This window comes from Cynocephalus volans, chromosome 2 (genome assembly GCF_027409185.1).
Source record: "Cynocephalus volans isolate mCynVol1 chromosome 2, mCynVol1.pri, whole genome shotgun sequence".
Lineage (NCBI taxonomy): Eukaryota > Metazoa > Chordata > Mammalia > Dermoptera > Cynocephalidae > Cynocephalus > Cynocephalus volans.
The window spans coordinates 43,176,474-43,196,692 of record NC_084461.1 but is presented as its reverse complement, the minus strand read 5'-3'; positions in this window follow the sequence as shown (position 1 = coordinate 43,196,692).

Here is a 20,219-nt window from a genome sequence, read left to right as displayed (position 1 = left end):
GCAACTATTGATCTCTCTCTCATCTTAACCACTTCAACAATTAGCCACTGCAAGTAGCTTACCACAGTTTAGCTCCCCAGTTGTTTTACATGTGCTAATTCGACTGGATAATAATTAACTCAACAGAAAAGATGTTTATTGCTCATCACCCTTTACATTCCTAGATATAACACTGGCTGTTTCAATATATATATACGTATATATATATGTATATATATACGTATATATATATACACACACATATATATATATTCATTGTATTCTGATTTCCAGCCCTTACACTATGACAGCCTGGGAATATAAAACTTATTGAAGCATAATCCTTACCCCCAGGGGCCCAGAATTGACTGTAGAAAACCTATGTAAAAATAAATGCCATTTGAAACTCATTATGATACAGCATCCTTTTATAAGTGTGCGCTGTGACATTTGATCTCATACTGACCCTGCAAGTAGAGTTATTTTGCAAATGAGCAAGCTGAAGTCCAAAGCCCAAAGTTGCAAGAGAGTAAATGGTAGTGTGAGGTGTACTCAGGGTCTTCTGGCTCTAGGTCCGAGACTTTGGGGTAAAACCATATGCCTAATCAAGAGACTACAACACAATCAAGAATTGAGCACATATTTGTTAAACTATTAAGTACCAGACACTAAGTTGCTGAAGATACTGTGGTTGTTTTAGTTTTGATTCTCTCAAAAGGAGATCCTAAGACAAGAAATTGGTTGCAAGTAGTTTATTTAGAAGGTGAAGCATAATGAAACAGGAAAGAAGAAAAACTACATGGAGGCTTGATTCTTCTAGAGACACTCTGAGAAACTTTGAAACAGGGAGGTGGGAGAAACTGAACACCACTTCTCAATTGCCATTGGCAGAGGATTGCAGGGCACAGGGAATCTCCCCTGCCACCTGTTTTAGTTGCCCTATAGCAGGGAAGTAGAGAAAAGTAGGCACTTAAGGTGGGAAGATGTCAGCCTTCCAGGAAAATTTCTATCACAGCTGCAGATGAACTCAGAGGGAGACAGAGAGGACGTGAGGCAGGCCATCAACAGTATCTGCTATGATGAAGAATAAGGTAAATCTGTTCAAACACGGCCTTTTCTCTCTTGGAACTGGTACCCCCGGATAAGAGGTTTACAACAAAATGTAATGGGATCCCAGAGAAGGGAGAGAATAATCCAAATGTTCTGTACTATTGATGCTGGGCATAAAATTTACCATTTTCCACCCATACTGCCAGACACAGGAATGCAGATACACTGCCATACAACACATCTATAAAGTGTTTTGTGTTCATATATCAAAGACACATTTCCTTTAGCACCCAAGTATCAATGGTTCCAGAAGAAGTAAAAAAGCTGACCCACCTTGAGAATCAACACTTTATGTTTTCTTCACTCACATTTTTGGCCATCAACACTACCAACTTAAAATCACTCTTATAAATATCAGTACCAAAGAGAATTTGCCCAAAAGTGTTATGTGAATGTCAGACTGGCTATAAAGCAGTCTTAGCAACAATCAAGTCTTTCTCTTGCAGGGAAGTTCTGGACATGTATTTTGGACTTTAGGAAGTATGGTGGAGAGACTTCTGGGAAGACAGGACTAGAGGTGCCCAGGGCTTGTTCCTCCCGCAGAAAAAGGTCAAAACAGTCACACTGCCACTGCCACCACAGAAGCCAGAGGCATTGTCTGGTCCCAGAACTGTCACCCATCACAGAGCTGCTCCCCACAGAGCAGCACTCCTGCGGGTTGCCTATCACTGCAGCCATGGATTCTGCACACATAAGGGAGGCAGCTGCAACCACACCGAGATTCTGCCGCCATGAAATAAACCTGATGCTTCCAAGGACATTGCAGACATCGGGGAGAAAATAGCAGCTGCTGGAGCTGCTGCCGTCCATATAATGTAACCTCCCTGCTGCTAAGGACACTGCTGAGGACACTGCAGATGCAGAGGAGATGGTTGCAGCCACCAGCACCTCTGCCACTGCCACAAGATAACCTTGCTGCTACCAAGGAAACCACAAAAGACACCACCAAGGACAACAATGTGGTTCTGATTTGTATTTCCCTGATGCTGAGTGATGTTGAGCATTTTTTCATGTGTCTGTTGGCCATTTGTATATCTTCCTTTGAGAAATACCTATTCAGCTCCTTTGCCCATTTTTTAAGCAGGTTATTTGTTTTTTTACTGTCAAGTTGTTTGTGTTCTTTGTATATTCTGGATATTAATCCCTTGTCAGATGCACAGTTTGCAAATATTTTTTTCCCATTCTGTAGGTTATCTTTTCACTCTGTTAATAGTTTCTTTTGCTGTGCTTGAAATAACTAAAATGGAATTTCAAGTAAAAATGTTTAGAAAATGAAATGAGATACAAGAAGACACAGTTAGATGACACAATGCCCTGAGCGAAACTATTCAGGATATGAAAGAGGAGATTTACAAAAAGATTAATACTTTGAAAAAGAACATAGCAGAATTAACGGAACTGAAAGTGTCATTCAGAGAAATTAAAAAACACAACTGAGAGCTTAAGCAGCAGGCTAGAGTAAGCAGAAGAAATTATTTCTGATATTGAAGAAAGTCTTTTTGAAATAACTCAAGTGGACAAAAGAAAAGAAGAGAAAAAATAATTTAAAAAAATAAAGAGAATCTAAGAGCAATAGCAGACAACCTTAAATGCACAAACATGTGAATCATGGGTATTCTGGAAGGGAAGGAGAAAGAAAAAGGCATTGAGAATATATTGAATGAAATAATACAGGAAAACTTCCCAGGTATAGGGAGAGACACAAACCTTCAGATTAAGGAGGTTCAAAGATCCCCAAACTGATTCAATCCAAAAAAAAAAAATGTCCTCTAGGAGGCACATTATAGTCAAACTGCCAAAACTCAAAGATAAAGAATCTCAGAAACAGAAAGAGAAAGATGTCAAGTTGCCTATGAGTAGCCCCATCAGACTAACAGCAATCTTCTCAACAAAACTCTACAGGCCAGAAGAAAATGGGATGATATATTCAAAATACTAAAAGTAAAAAACTGCCAGCCACGAATACTATACCCAGCAAGGCTATCCTTCAGAAATGAAGAAGAAATAGTGTATTTCCCAGACAAACAAAAACTATGAGGGTCACCACCACACAGCCAATCCCTACAGAAATCCCCAAGGGAGTTCTGCATTTGGAATCCAAAAAGTGATAATCACTACCATGAATACACGAGAAAGGACAAAACCCAATGGTAGAATAAAGATTCAAAAAAGAAAGAGAAAGAAACTGTATATTATCACCTCCAAAAAACCACAAACATGAAGACAACAATAAAAGAGAAAGAAAGAAACAAAAGATATTTAAAATATCCAAAGAAAGTTGGTAAGATATCAGAAATAAGGCAATACCATTCAGTAACAGCCCTAAATGTAAATGGATTAAATTTCTCACTCAGAGGACACAGACTGGCTGATTAGATTAAAAGCGAGGCCCAACTCTATGTTGTGTACAAGATAATCACTTCACCTATAAAGACACACACAGACCAAGAGTGAAAGGTTGAAAAAAGACATACCACACAAACGGAAATCAGAAACGAAAAGGAGTAGTTATTCTTATATCAGATAAAATAGACTTTAAAACAAAAATTATAAAAACTGACAAAGAAGGCCATTATATAATGAGGAAGGGATCTATCCAGCAAGAAGATGTAATAATATATATAATGTTATATGTATTATTAAGAAGTATAACATATATATTATTATATAATTTTACTTATTTACTAAGAATATTCATGAGATATGATGCTGATTATTACTCAACATGAGAGCAACCAGATACATTAAGCAAACACTATTAGACCTAACTAAGGAAAGAAATAGACCTAATATGATAACATTTGGGGACCTGAATACCCCTTCCTCAACACTGGACAGATCATCCAGCCAACAAATCAACAAAGAAACACAGGATTTAAACCACACTTTAGACCAATTGAACTTGGCAGATATTTACAAAACATATAATCCCAAAACTATAGAATATAACATTCTTTTCAACACACGGAGCATTCTCCAGGATAGACCACATGTTAGATCACAAACCAAGCCTCGACATCATTTCAAAAAATTGAAATCATTTCAAGTATATTTTCAGAACATACTGGATTAAAACTAGAAATCAATAACAAACAAAACTCTTTGAACTATACAAACACATGGAAATTAAACAATGTGCTTCTGAATGACATATGGGCCCAAGAAAAATTAAATGAGAAATCAAAAAATTTACCAAACCTGGAAATAAAGACATATCATAGCAAAATCTGTGGGATGCTGCAAAAGCAGTACTAAGAGGGAAGTTAACTGTAATAAACACTTACATCAAAAGAATAGAAACACTTCAAATCAACAAGCTAACACCACACCTCAAAGAACTACAAAAACAAGAATAATCTGATCCCCAAATTAGTAGATAGAAAGAAATAATTAAAATCAGAGAAGAACTAAATGTAATACAAACCCAGAAAATGATAGAAAAGATCAATGAAACAAAAAGTTTGTTTCTGGAGAAGATAAACAAAGTAGACAAGCCATTAGCTAGGCTAACCAAAAAAACAAGAGAGAAGACCTAGATAACAAAAATTAGAAATGAAAAAGGAGACATTATAACCAATACCACAGAAATACAAAGAATCTATTAGAGACTCTTATAAATAAATATACACCAACAAATTTCAAAATCTAGAGGAAATGGATAAATTTCTGGGCACATACAAACTATCTAGATTGAACCAAGAATAAATAAAAAACCTAAAAAGACCAATAACAAGCAACAAGATTGAAGCAGTAATTAGCAGTTTCCTAACAAAGAAAAGTCCGGGACTGGATGGCTTTATTGTTGAATTCTACCAAATCTTTAAAGAGGAAGTAATACCAATCCTCTTCAAAGTATTCCAGAAACTTGAAACAGAGGCCACTGGCTCAAACTCCTTCTATGAGGTCAGCATCACCCTGATACCAAAACCAGACAAAGATACAAAAATGACAAAAAATATATATATATATTATGGGCCAATATCTTTGATGAACATATTCACAAACTTCCTCAATAAAATGTTAGCAAATAGGGTACAGCAACACATCAAAAACATTATGTACCACAATCAAGTGGGATGCAAAGATGGTTCGACATATGCAGATCAATAAATGTGATACACCACATCAACAAAATAAAGGACAAAAACCATATGATTATCTCAATTGATGCATAAAAATATTTGACAAAATTCAACACCCCTTCATGATAAAGACTCTCAGAAAATTAGATATAGAAGGAAAGTATCTCAACACAATAAAAGTCATAGATGACATGCACTTTTCCTTAAGAATGGGAACAAGACAAGGATGCCCCCTCTTACCACTCATATTTAACATAGTATTGGCAGTACTAGAAAGAGCAATCAGGTAAGAGAAAGAAATAAAAGGCATCCAAATCGGAAAAGACAAAGTCAATTTGTCCCTGATTTTAGATGATATGATTCTATATATAGAAAAGTGTAAAGACTCTACAAAAAAAAACCTCTTAGAGTTGATTAACAATTTCAGAAAAGTTGCAGGATCCAAAATCAACCTGCAAAAATCAGTAGTGTTTTTATACTCCAATAACTAACTAGCAGGGAAAAAAATCAGAGAAGCTAAGCCCAATTACAATAGTCACCAAAAAATAAAATACCTAGAATAAATTTAACCAAGGAGAAGAAAGATCTCTACAATGAGAATTAAAAATCACTGCGGAAAGAAATTAAAGAGGACACAAAAAGATAGGAAGACATTCCATGTTCTTGGATTGAAAGAACTAACATTGTGAAAATGTCATTGACTACCCAAAGTGATCTACAGAATCAATGCAATCTCCATCAAAACACCAATGATATTCTATACAGAAACAGAAAAAAATAATCCTAACATTCACATGAAACAAAAGACCTGAATAACTAAAGAAATCAGCAAAACAAAACAGACAAAAAAAAGAAGCTGGAGGCATAATACTACCTAACTTAATGAAATTACTAAATTGTTTGTATAGAATACAGAGATAATTAGGGGGAAATAATGTACTCATAGTTGTAGCAGCGTGTCCAAGTCTTCTCTCCTTTTCTACTTTAGCACATGCTGTCCTGATGTCCAGTTGCAAATGACTGATGGGTGTAGTGCACAACTCAGGTTATAAGGCTGGTTAACTATGAGACATGATTTTTACACTGGCTCCTTGACTTTCTGCAGTTGACCAAAGTGATGGCTGGCCTGATAACCCAACCTGTATGTCTGCCTTTCTTTCTTTCTCAGTTTTACAGTTTCTTTCTTTCTTTATTTACTTTTAATAATTACACAAACTTAAGTGGTACAGAGTTATATTTCAATGCATGTATAAATGTGTGAAGAGAAAATCAAGGTGATTAGCTTTAAATCCCAAATAAACTTCTTGCAGGATTCCTCTTAAAACATCCAAGACAAAAAAAATAAAGGAGCGAGCCTATTTTAATACCTATGTAAAGGGAATTTATAAACAACACCACAATTGAATTTAATTTGGAAAATCCTTCTTATAACTAATATATATGGTATAGTATTCTCTGCCCACTTGTTTTTTTTTTTGTTTGTTTGTTTGAAAATTTTAATGGAAGTATAAAAAATTCAAAAATACAAAAAGGTTGAAAGAATTTTACAGTAAATATTCATATACCTAATAACTAGATTCTATATATTTGTTTTATCACACACCTATTCATCCCTATTCATCTATAAATCCCTCTATCCATCCATTAATTCATCTTTATGTTGATTCATTTCAAAGAAAGTTGTAGACATCAGTAAATTTTACCACTAAACATCTCAGCATGAATACTATTAACTAGAGTTTGGTAGTTTTATTTTGAGGTAAAATTTTCATACGGTGTAATGCAATCTTAAACATGCCATTTGATGAATTTTGACAAATATATCACCCCAGAAAGTTCCATCATGCCTCTTCCCAGTCATTCCCCACTCCCTCTCTCTAGAAGCCACTACTGTTCTGATATTTTCACCATAGATTAGTTTTGCCTCTTCAGTTTTTCACCATATTTCAGCATTAAGCATTATGTTAGCTGTAGGTTGTTGTGTGTGCTCTCTATCAGATTGAAGAATCTATTTCTAATTTGCTGAGAGCTTTTACAAAGAATGGATTCTGGCTTTAGTCCTATACTTTTTTGCATCTGTTGAAATCGCCATATAATTGTTCTCCCTTATTTTGCAAATATGGTGAATTATATTGATTTATTTTCAAATGTTAAACAAACTTTGCATTCTTTGAATAAACTTTACTCAGTCATGATCTATCCTTTTAGTGTATTGCTGGATTTTATTTGCTGTAATATTTTGTTAAGGATTTTTCCATCTACATTCTTGAGTAATATTGGTCTAATTTTTTGGTTTTGTTTTGGTAATGCTTTTGTCTAGTTTTGGTATCAGAATTTGCTAATATTTTGTTAAGGATTTTTTAAATCCATGTTCACAATTTGTACTGGTCTATAGTTTTCTTGTAATGTCTTTGGTTTTGGTATCAGGGTTATGATACCTTATAAAATGAGTTAAAAGTGTTCTCTCTTCTGTGAGGATACTTCAAAAAGTTCATGGAAAGATTTGTATTATCTTTTAATTCTATTTTTTTTTTTTTAAATTTTATTTTGTCGATATACATTGTAGCTGATTATTGCTCCCCATCACCAAAACCTCCCTCCCTTCTCCCTCCCCCCCCCAACAATGTCCTTTCTGTTTGCTTGTTGTATCAACTTCAAATAATTGTGGTTGTTATATCTTCTCCCCCCCCCCGGTTTGTGTGTGTGTGTGTGTATGTGTGTGTGTGAATTTATATATTAATTTTTAGCTCCCACCAATAAGTGAGAACATGTGGTATTTCTCTTTCTGTGCCTGACTTGTTTCACTTAATATAATTCTCTCGAGGTCCATCCATGTTGTTGCAAATGGCAGTATTTCATTCGTTTTTATAGCTGAGTAGTATTCCATTGTGTAGATGTACCACATTTTCCGTATCCACTTATCTGATGATGGGCATTTGGGCTGGTTCCAACTCTTGGCTATTGTAAAGAGTGCTGCGATGAACATTGGGGAACAGGTATACCTTCGACTTGATGATTTCCATTCCTCTGGGTATATTCCCAACAGTGGGATGGCTGGGTCGTATGGTAGGTCTATTTGCAATTGTTTAAGGAACCTCCATACCATTTTCCATAGAGGCTGCACCATTTTGCAGTCCCACCAACAATGTATGAGAGTTCCTTATTCTCCGCAGCCTCGCCAGCATTTATCGTTCATAGTCTTTTGGATTTTAGCCATCCTAACTGGGGTTAGATGGTATCTCAATGTGGTTTTGATTTGCATTTCCCGGAGGCTGAGTGATGTTGAGCATTTTTTCATATGTCTGTTGGCCATTTGGATATCTTCCTTAGAGAAATGCCTACTTAGCTCTTTTGCCCATTTTTTAATTGGGTTGCTTGTTTTCTTCTTGTAAAGTTGTTTGAGTTCCTTATATATTCTGGATATTAATCCTTTGTCAGATGTATATTTTGCAAATATTTTCTCCCACTCTGTTGGTTGTCTTTTAACTCTTTTAATTGTTTCTTTTGCTGTGCAGAAGCTTTTTAGTTTGATATAATCCCATTTGTTTATTTTTCCTTTGGTTGCCCGTGCTTTTGGGGTCGTATTCATGAAGTCTGTGCCCAGTCCTATTTCCTGAAGTGTTTCTCCTATGTTTTCTTTAAGAAGTTTTATTGTCTCAGGGTGTATATTTAAATCCTTAATCCATTTTGAGTTGATTTTAGTATACGGTGAGAGGTATGGATCTAGTTTCATTCTCCTGCATATCGATATCCAGTTATCCCAGCACCACTTGCTGAAGAGGCAGTCCCTTCCCCACTGAATAGGCTTGGTGCCTTTGTCAAAGATCAGATGGCAGTAAGTGTGTGGGTTGATTTCTGGATTCTCTATTCTATTCCATTGGTCAGTGTGTCTGTTTTTATGCCAGTACCATACTGTTTTGGTTATTATAGCTTTGTAGTATAGCTTAAAGTCAGGTAGTGTTATGCCTCCAGCTTTATTTTTTTTGCTGAGCATTGCTTTGGCTATTCGTGGTCTTTTATTGTTCCATATAAATGTCTGAATAGTTTTTTCCATTTCTGAGAAAAATGTCTTTGGAATTTTGATGGGGATTGCATTGAATTTGTATATCACTTTGGGTAGTATGGACATTTTCACTATGTTGATTCTTCCAATCCAAGAGCATGGGATATCTTTCCATCTTCTTGTATCCTCTCTAATTTCTCTCAGCAGTGGTTTGTAGTTCTCATTATAGAGATTTTTCACCTCCTTGGTTAACTCAATTCCTAAGTATTTTATTTTTTTGGTGGCTATTGTAAATGGGCAGGCTTTCTTGATTTCTCCTTCTGCATGTTCACTATTGGAGAAAAGAAATGCTACTGATTTTTGTGTGTTGATTTTGTATCCTGCTACTGTGCTGAAATCATTTATCAATTCCAACAGTTTTTTTGTAGAGGTTTTAGGCTGTTCGATATATAGGATCATGTCATCTGCAAACAGGGACAGTTTGACTTCATCTTTTCCAATCTGGATGCCATTTATTTCCTTCTCTTCTCTGATTGCTCTGGCTAGTACTTCCAACACTATGTTGAATAGGAGTGGTGAGAGTGGGCATCCTTGTCTAGTGCCTGTTCTTAAAGGAAAAGCTTTCAGCTTTTCCCCACTCAGGATGATATTGGCTGTGGGTTTGGCATATATGGCTTTAATTATGTTGAGATACTTTCCCTCTATACCTAACTTATAGAGGGTCTTTGTCATGAATGAGTGCTGAACTTTATCAAATGCTTTTTCAGCATCTATAGAGACGATCATATGGTCCTTGTGTTTGAGTTTATTAATATGGTGTATCACATTTATTGATTTGCGTATGTTGAACCAACCTTGCATCCCTGGGATGAATCCCACTTGATCGTGATGAATAATTTTTCGTATGTGTTGCTGTATTCTGTTTGCTAGTATTTTAGTCAGGATTTTTGCATCTATATTCATCAAGGATATCGGCCTGTAGTTTTCTTTTTTGGTTATATCTTTACCTGGTTTTGGTATCAGGATGATGTTTGCTTCATAGAATGAGTTTGGGAGATTTGCGTCCGTTTCAATCTTTTGGAATAGTTTGTAAAGAATCGGTGTCAATTCCTCTTTGAATGTTTGGTAAAATTCTGCTGTGAATCCATCTGGTCCTGGGCTTTTCTTTGTTGGGAGCCTTCTGATAACAGCTTCAATCTCCTTTATTGTTATTGGTCTGTTCAAATTTTCTACGTCTTCACGGTTCAGTTTTGGGAGCTTGTGTGTGTCCAGAAATTTATCCATTTCCTCCAGATTTTCAAATTTGTTGGCGTATAGTTGTTTATAGTAGTCTCGAATGATTCCTTGTATTTCAGATGAATCAGTTGTTATATCGCCTTTTTCATTTCTTATTTTTGTTATTTGAATCTTCTCTCTTCTCTTTTTTGTTAGCCATGCTAATGGTTTGTCAATTTTATTTATCTTTTCAAAAAACCAACTTTTTGATTCGTTGATCTTTTGAATTGTTTTTTGGTTTTCAATTTCATTCAGTTCTGCTCTGATCTTAATGATTTCTTTCCGTCTGCTAACTTTAGGATTGGATTGTTCTTGTTTTTCTAGTTCTTTAAGGTGAAGTGTTAGGTTGTTCACTTGCCATCTTTCCATTCTTCTGAAGTGAGCATTTAATGCAATAAATTTCCCCCTCAATACTGCTTTTGCAGTATCCCACAGGTTTTGGTATGATGTATCATTGTTTTCATTAGTTTCAATAAACTTTTTGATTTCCTGCTTGATTTCTTCTTGGACCCATATGTCATTAAGTAGAATGCTGTTTAATTTCCATGTGTTTGTATAGTTTCCAGAGTTTTGTTTGTTATTAATTTCTAGTTTTAATCCATTGTGGTCTGAGAAGATACATGGGATAATTCCAATTTTTTTGAATTTATTGAGACTTGATTTGTGACCTAATATGTGATCTATCCTGGAGAATGATCCATGTGCTGCTGAGAAGAATGAATATTCTGAGGTTGTTGGGTGGAATGTTCTGTAGATATCTGCCAATTCCAATTGGTCTAGAGTCTTGTTTAGATCTTGTGTTTCTCTACTGATTCTTTGCCTAGATGATCTGTCTAATATTGACAGTGGAGTGTTCAGGTCCCCTGCTATTATGGTATTAGTGTCTATTTCCTTCTTTAGGTCTAATAGAGTTTGTTTTATAAATCTGGCTGCTCCAACATTGGGTGCGTACATATTTATGATTGTTATGTCTTCTTGATGGATCAGTCCTTTTATCATTAAGTAGTGTCCCTCATTGTCTCTTTTTATGGTTTTTAGTTTAAAGTCTATTTTGTCAGATATAAGAATAGCCACTCCAGCTCGTTTTTCTTTTCTGTTTGCATGGTAAATCTTTTTCCATCCTTTCACTCTTAGTCTGTGTGAATCTTTATGGGTGAGGTGGGTCTCTTGTAGGCAGCATATAGTTGGGTCCTGCTTTTTGATCCAGTCAGCCAGTCTGTGTCTTTTAATTGGGGAATTTAAGCCTTTAACATTAAGAGTTGTTATTGAAAGGTGTTGATTTATTCCTAGCATTTTATTGGTTGTTTGGTTGTCTTAGGTGTCTTTTGTTCCTTGCTTTCTGATTTACTGTTTGGTTTCTTTGTTTGTTGGTTCCTTAGGTTGTAGATAGTGTTTTTGTTAGCTTGTTTTCTCTTCATGAATGCCATTTTTATTGTACTAGCGGGTTTAGATTTTTCTTAGGTTTTTATGGCAGTGGTAGTTATTTTTCAGGAACCAAACCCAGTACTCCCTTGAGGATTTCTTGTAAGGGTGGTCTTGTGGTAGTGAACTCCCGCAGTTTTTGTTTGTCTGAGAAATATACTATTTGCCCCTCATTTCGGAAGGATAGCCTTGCAGGGTAGAGTATTCTTGGCTGGCAATCTTTGTCTTTTAGTATTTTGAAAATATCATCCCATTCCTTTCTAGCTTTTAGGGTTTGTGATGAAAAGTCTGATGTTAACCTGATTGGGGCTCCCTTATAGGTGATTTGACGTTTCTCTCTTGCAGCTTTTAAGATTCTCTCTTTGTCTCTGAGTTTTGCCAATTTGACTATGACATGTCTTGGAGAAGGCCTTTTTGGGTTGAATACGTTTGGAGATCGTTGAGCTTCCTGGATCTGAAGATCTGTGATTTTTCCTATACCTGGGAAGTTTTCTGCCACTATTTTGTTGAATATGTTTTCAATGGAATCTCCATTTTCCTCCCCTTCTGGAATACCCATGACTCGGATATTTGAGCGCTTGAGGTTGTCTGATATCTCTCTCAGATTTTCTTCCATGTCCTTGATTCTTTTTTCTTTCTTTTTGTCTGCTTGTGTTATTTCAAACAGCCCATCTTCAAGTTCAGAGGTTCTCTCTTCAACTTCGACAAGCCTGCTGGTTAAACTCTCCGTTGTGTTTTTTATTTCGCTGAATAACTTCTTCAGTTCAGCAAGTTCTGCTACATTTTTTTTCAGGACATTGATTTCCTTGTATATTTCCTCTTTCAGATCCTGTATACTTTTCCTCATTTCATCATGATGTCTAGCTGAGTTTTCTTGTATCTCATTCAGTTTCCTTAGAATTATCACTCGAAATTCCTTGTCAGTTATTTCAAGGGCTTCTTGTTCTATAGGATCTAGAGTATGAGATTTATTAACTTTTGGTGGTGTACTTTCTTGATTTTTTGTATTTCTGGTGTCTTTTTTTTGGTGTTTATTCATTGTGGCAGGGGGTTTCACAGTCCACCGGTTTGAGACTAATGACTAACTAGGATGTTGCTGTGGTTGCCAATTTGGTATGGCTCCCGCCGTGACTGCTCAGTTGGCCTCTAGTGTCTTGTGTGTGTGGTTGCCTCGGGTCTTGGGCTTCTCCGGGGATCCACCTTTCTGGTCAGCTTGGACTCTGCTGGGCTGGTGGATCACGCACCACAGGGTGTGTGATCTCTGTTGAGCTTTCACTTTCTGTACAGGACTTCTCCCCGTTCCGTGTGCTCTGGCCCAGGCTGTTAGATCGTGCAGTGGCGACCCCACCGGGTGTGTGGTTTCTGTCGAGTCTCCGCCTCCCTGGCCGCACGTCTCCCCCCTCTGTGCACACTGTGCTGGGCTGGGGTGTGTCTTCTGCACCCCTCGTCTATCAGCTGGGCCTTCAAGACCCTGCTCAGCACCGCCTCGCCCAGGAAGTCTACCAGGTTTCTGCTGGGCACAGACGACCGGTCTCTCTGGGTGCCTTTGTAGCACTGTGTAGATCTTTCTCGGGTCTTGTTCACCTTTGTATCCCCCCGGTATAGACCGAGTCTAGTGCCCGCCTGCAGCCTGCTCTCCGGCAGGTTCAAGCGGACCTGGGAACTCTCCTACCACACTATTCCCAACCAGAAATTCGTTAGGCTTTTTTCCAAACTGGTGGTCGCAGAGATGGTATCTGCCTCCCAGTAACAGGAAGTTTACCGGGCCGGAGTCCAGGGTGTGGTGGAGTGACAGTCGGCCCGCCCGTACTTCCTAGCCCTCCCAACACTGGTCGTGACGCCCCACACCCCCAGCCCCGCCAGAGAACCGCGGAGGGAGTGGGAGAGGAGGCCGGCCCGCAGGGTCCGGAAAGCCCCGCGCCAGGCCAAGCAAATGGGCTCAGTGATGGCCGAGCAGGGCGGAGCTGCCCGCACCTGGGAAAATGGAGGCAGCACTGGGGCAGTGAGTGGCCTGGTGGTGCACGCGGGAGCCGGGTGGGCAACCACCCCCCGAACAGAGCTGTGCCAGGGATCACTCACAGTGCTGTGCCAGGTCGGGCGCTTGCTCTGTCTCTGGTTTGTTGCCTTCCGTGTTCTCGGCGCTGCCGCCTCGGGCTGTTCAGTTGCGGCGCCGCTCGGGCGCTCCCAGGAATCTTCTTTAATGCCGGCCTGAAACCTCGAATCCTGAATAGGGCAGCTGGCCGCCTTCAGTGTGGCCCCAGCCTCCGGGATCCTGGCTGCATCCACAGCAGCCCTGGCGCCGTGTTCCCTGTTTCAAGACTCGCTTTTGCAGCTAAGAATCAGTTCTTTTCCTGCTCCACACTTCAAAGCTGTTGCCTGTAAATGAGGCAGCCTCTCCTGCCGGGGGCAAAGTGGCGTTGAGCCCCCACGACCGGCCATCAGCAGCAGTCCTCCCTTAAGAGATGGCCTGAGGAAGGTCCACAAGTTTCCCGGCTGCCTGAGGCCCAGTGGCCACCTTTTCCACCTCAGCTACTCCGCGCCAGCCGCCGCAGCCGCCGCCATCTTGAAACTCCTCCTGCCCACTTGTTTTTAATTAGTCATCTGGAGATATATAATAATGAGTCATTTTTTCTCTGTATAAAGCAATATCCTTAATCTACTAAAGTTTTTGACCAAATTTCCTTCTCTATGTTGAAAAATCCTAATTTCTTTTACGTATATATACTTCCAAACTTCTATTTTATGGTTCTTTGATGAGGAGCTCTGTCATGAATATCTATGCTTTTGGTTAGCTTTGAAATCTTGGAAGAAATACCAAGTACTTTATAGACCTACCAAAACAAAAAAATAGAAGTGAAATGGAATTTTTAAACAGATAATCTGGATGATTTGATGCTAAAATAACTGAATTCCTGGTAAGATTTGACAAAATAGGAATATGAGATTAATCTCATAGTCCCAAAAATATTCCTATTGTACATGTCAAAAATGTAAACGTATCAAAAAGACTCTCACATTCACATGAACACACACACACAGAATAACAAAGGGCCATATAATCCTGGAGATACAAATATATAACACTTTATGATTGATTAATCCTCAATTTAGGTGATCTGTCTGGGCTTTGAATTTGAACTGCAGTACAACAATGTAGCCCAAAATACATTTTGGATTCAATTTGGTAATTCCTTGTCTTGTTAATTAGCAGTAAGATTCTGAATTCCTATTTCAAAAACAGGCTTTATAAATGCCTAAGCCTCAATTGTATATGCAAATTCCACACATTTTCATACTGCTTGGAATAACTGCATATGCAAACAGGTAATTTGACAGTTAATGATTCATTTCCATGTGCAAACCTACAATTTTAACATACAGATGCCAATTGGTACATGTAAATAATATTCCATGTGGGCCTTATTTGCTAGGTCTCTTTTTTCTCTTTCTAAAGAAATTGACACTTTAAATAGGCTTTTGTTTTGGGTTTTTTTGTTGTTTTTTGTTTTTTTTTTCATTTTCATTAAAGAAAATCTATTAATAAATCAGATATTTCCAGGTAGGAAGATATTTTAAAATTTTAAATATGTTTGAAAAAATACTCCTCTTTGTTTATTTGATCTTCAAGAAAACAAAATTTGGTCATTTTAGTCCCAAACTTACAGCATATTCATGTGACGCCTGTATGTTTGATTAGAAATATAAAATCATGACATAGCCGACTATATTTATCATCTTAACACTTTTCAACCTGAAATAACATAAAAGCTTCCTTCTTCAAAAGACCAATATTTAAAGGGTGTTGATTTATGTAAATCAATAATTTATCAACTTGCTGTCTTTCCTTGCTGCCAGCCAGATGCCTCTCGCTTTGCTCAGCCAGACAATGTCAGCTGCAACACATAATGGCCTCTGCTTCATGTAGAAATAAGAGCATAAATATTTTAAAAATCCTGCTACAGGAAGTAAGGAGGGTTGGGGTGGGGGTGAGAGATTTTGCTGGTTTATTGTGAGAGTAGAACAAGTCTACATATTTTATGGGTTGGTTTTATCAGAAGTGGAGGCAGGGACGTCTTTTAGCCTGATTTTTATCTCCTAACAGGCTGACAGACCAAAGTCTTTTCATAGCAATTTGTTGAAGACATCTGGTGAAGCTTTCTAGGGGATGAACACACTGCAGAGTGTTCCTCTGGTATCAGTTGGCATGGCAACCAGTAAAAGACTATTCAACATCAGTAGGTTTCAAAAAGGTTGAGGCCTAGTTGAAAATCCATTTGGGCTCCTACCTGCAAAATTCTTTTGAAAATGCACTAAATCTTTTCTTAGGGCTCTAGAGACTGAACCAATATGTACAACTGTGGCACCTTCAATCTTAAATAATTTTCAAAACATGGGATTAATGATTCCAGTCACTGGAGGTATTACAGAAGATAGAAAATTACTGGTGCTGTGCTGGAGAGGATATTAGTAGAAATATGGTTGTTGTTTCTCTTTGTGTCATATCATACAAGAAATAAAGTATTATTTTCCAATTTTTATACATTTTAAGATAATAGGGTTAAATGAAAGAAAATCTTTAGAGGTTATTTTTAAAATCAAATATATTTTTAGGAAGTAAATACATTTTTTAATGCGGAGAGCAAGTAATTTATTTAAACATGTATATGTTAATATAGAGGGCTTTTTCAAAACATTGTTACTATTTTATATTAGAATAGGCTAGTTCAAGGACATTTTTAATAATGTTATAAACCAATTTAAGCAATATGTGTTGCTGTCAATTAAGTCTTTGAAAGTCAAATAAACCTTAACAAGGGCATTGAGGCATAAACACATTTTTTATAAACTGTAACTAAACTACATAACCTTAACTACATGAAAAGTTCCCATGATATTTTATCTAAATACTTGTTATGTTTCATTGCAGATTTATAGCCAGGATTCTAAAATGAAATAAAAAAAAAAAAAAAGGAAGAAATTTCTAAAAACATATCCTAAACATATATAACACAAGAAAAATAAATCATAACACACTACATCAATGCCCTGCCCATAATTTAATATTTAATTATTTCATCTAAATTATCTATTCAGCAGAGGGTAGTCATCAAACTTAATTTTCAAATAAAAGCATGTTACTTAAAATTCAGTTAATAATGTTGTTCTTGAATGATTTGATTTCCAATGGCCCATAAATCTTGTGCACTTCAGCCCAACAATAACCATCATCGCCATCATCACAGTATTTAGAACAGGTGGATATCAGTACTATAGAATACTATTTCTGTTATCTCCTCCACCTCAGAGATGTGTGAGAGTTAATGAGATGGTACAGGATGCACTGAAATTGTCTGAAATCATGCCATGAGGCATATTCAAAGAAGAATTTATTTGCATTATGTACAAGTAATTGTAGTTACGTTATATTACATTCTACTGCTACAGAGGCAATGAAAATATTTGCAGATGATGATTCAGTCTGCTGTAGCGGATAGGAAGCCAAAAAATGTGGATGCTCTTCCGAGTTCTAACCCTGATCTGAATGGCTTAGATTCAGAATGGGGGAAAAAAAGCTACCCTTGCTGCTCCTCCAGAATTGTGGTAAAGACGGTAATTTTTGTGTGACAGGGTTTTGGAAAGTATAGAGTTCTAAAGTATAAATTATTAGTATTGCTAATAAAGTAAGGCATGCATGGAGTTGAAAATTTTGGATAAAAGTATTCAACATAATCAAATAATACAACTAAATTTTGAAGGAATTTAGAAATTCAATATTTTTATAGCTTCCCCAGGATGCGCTGAATAGCAACTTTTTCTCCTGGTTTAAAGCAAGAGGTGTTTCCTAAGCTCTCTCCCTCTTTCATTCTCTCTCTTTTTTTCTCGTTTCCCAGAAAGTTGCCCAAGTAACTACTGGCTGCTGTGCCATGACTTTTAAGCAGCTTCCTTTACTGTGGGCCAGAGCACAGTGCAATATACTACTTAATACAGGCAACAATTAAAACGTGTCTTAAATGCCTGGCACTGTGCCAGGAGTTCTACATATATTTCCTCATTTATTCATCACAATGATACCAAAAGATAGTTATTATTATGTCTTTTTACAGATGAGGAAACTGAGGCTGAGGCAGGTTGAATAATTAATCCTAAAGCAGCATGCTCATGAAAGGATTTAAACCTGGTTCTATCTATCCCCAAACTTGCATATATTTGGGAAAATCAGAAGTGCCAGAGAAAGGATTTTTTTCTTTCATATTTATTCAAATAAAAAAATTAATGTATGTATGGATTCATGAATAATTTATGAGCAAAAGTCATAAGGAGGAATCTTTTCTGACTTCCTGCTCTTAGTCCCCAAACTGACTATACAATGCAAGTCTTAAAAGCTCCCAGAATTCTAGACCCCTCTTTAGGCACTTAGAGATGACAGGGCCTTGCTGCTAGAAAGAGTACAAAACTCTCAAGTTAATCTTATACGGCTTTGTAGGGGTCAGTCTGCCCCTGCACCTTCCACAGTGACTATTTAAAGCAACAAATACTGGCAATAAATGACACACAAAGCTTCCATTCTCCTACTCTGTCCCACTTCTCATGGTCAATGCCCCTCACCTCCACCCTCAGCAGACGAATTTTTCTCCAACCTTCTGACACAGGATCTTCAGGTCAGTGGACTGAGGGACAAACAGTGGGAAGAAATAGACAATCAGCATGACATATGAACTCAATTTAAATGGGCAAAAATAAATTTTTAATTAGAACATATGTTGAATACATGGCCCGAGGGAATTGACAGTTTTGCTTTGTGTCTTGCTGAACTTGTTTCATTCATTGCTGCAAGGATCACCAAAATGGATCCTTTGAAGCTAAACATCTTCATTATTTTGCAGGATGCTGGGAACATCCTGTTGAAAAACCACAGAAGTAGTTCACCAATAAAAGTTTGGATGAAAGAGAAATTTATATTTTTAAATGTAAAAATATATTTAGTAGCCTGGTATCTACTCTACCACATGCTGAGCCTTCAGATGTGTTGCTCTGCAATGACTTTAAACACTACAAGCACAGGACTACCCAGTGTTCCAAACCCAGACCTGAAGATTTATTTTGCTCTGAATCTGCTGCTCCCCTCACCATAATCTTTATTCTGGAAAATAACAACATCATCTACCACTTCAGTATTTAGCAATTTACTACCCATATGATGCATACAGCTGATTTAGCTGAAAACAGTGGGGCGGGGGGAGAAGACAGTGTCAACATGGGTTAAAAGCACACCCACAGATCAATAAACTGTAGAAAGGAGGAACATTGTACTATGATCATTTCAGAATGAGTCAAGTTCCAGTCCCTAGAAAACTCAACAATTACAAGGGTCAAAAGAGAAAATGGTAGTTCCCTAGGTATCCTTACGAACAGGCATCGGGAGGAGATTTCAGGGGACTAAGTTCACAATCACATGGATGCCCACAAGATATGTGATAATGTAGAGCTAGCATGTGACTTGCCTATGACTGGCATAATGGGGAACAGCACATAAGCTCTGAAGGGTCTTGAACGTCTTCTTGCAGAAGGTTTCATCTGAGATAAAGTTTCAAGAATAAGTAACCTTTACCCAGGGAAATGGGAAGGACAAACCAAACAGGTGTTTCACAAACATAAAACGTGACACGGTAGTGAGAAAATTTGCTCTTGCTGGAGCAAAGCTATTATATTGTGAATTAGATGAGATTTTATTATCATTTCTGAAACATGCAAAGGCATTCAGTGAAGTGCATATTTAATAAAATATTCTTAGATCATTTTTCATATTCATCTTAAAAGTACCACCCTTTAATAGAACTATAACAGTTAACTCAAATGTTTGATCTGCAATGAAAATAAAACTGCACGATAGAGCTTTATGAAAGGAAGCAGCATGGGACGGTGGAAGAGCAACCACCCAACTTGTCCTCCAACACCCACTATCCTGGGAACTGGCTATGAGATTCCAAGCAAGTCAGTTTGTGGCCATAAGGTTAGTTTCCCTACTGATAAAAACATCTGTAAGATCCTGTCTGTCTCTTTGAATTTTTACATCTTTGGTGTTGTTGGTGTTTTTATTGGACTGAGCTCTTTTGCACAGAATTGGGGACATACTCGAATTGTTTTTCAATTAATCATTTCTCAAGTAAATAACCATCATCCCAAATGAGATTGCTCTATATTCTCCAGCTTCGGAAGAACTCATTCTAGTAAACTAATTTAACTAATGTTGATCTTTGCTTTACAGTAGCATTTTTTTCTACATTTACAAGGGAACCTGGATGCCTGAAAATAACCCATTTCCTACCTCTTTAAGTTCAAAATTTTGA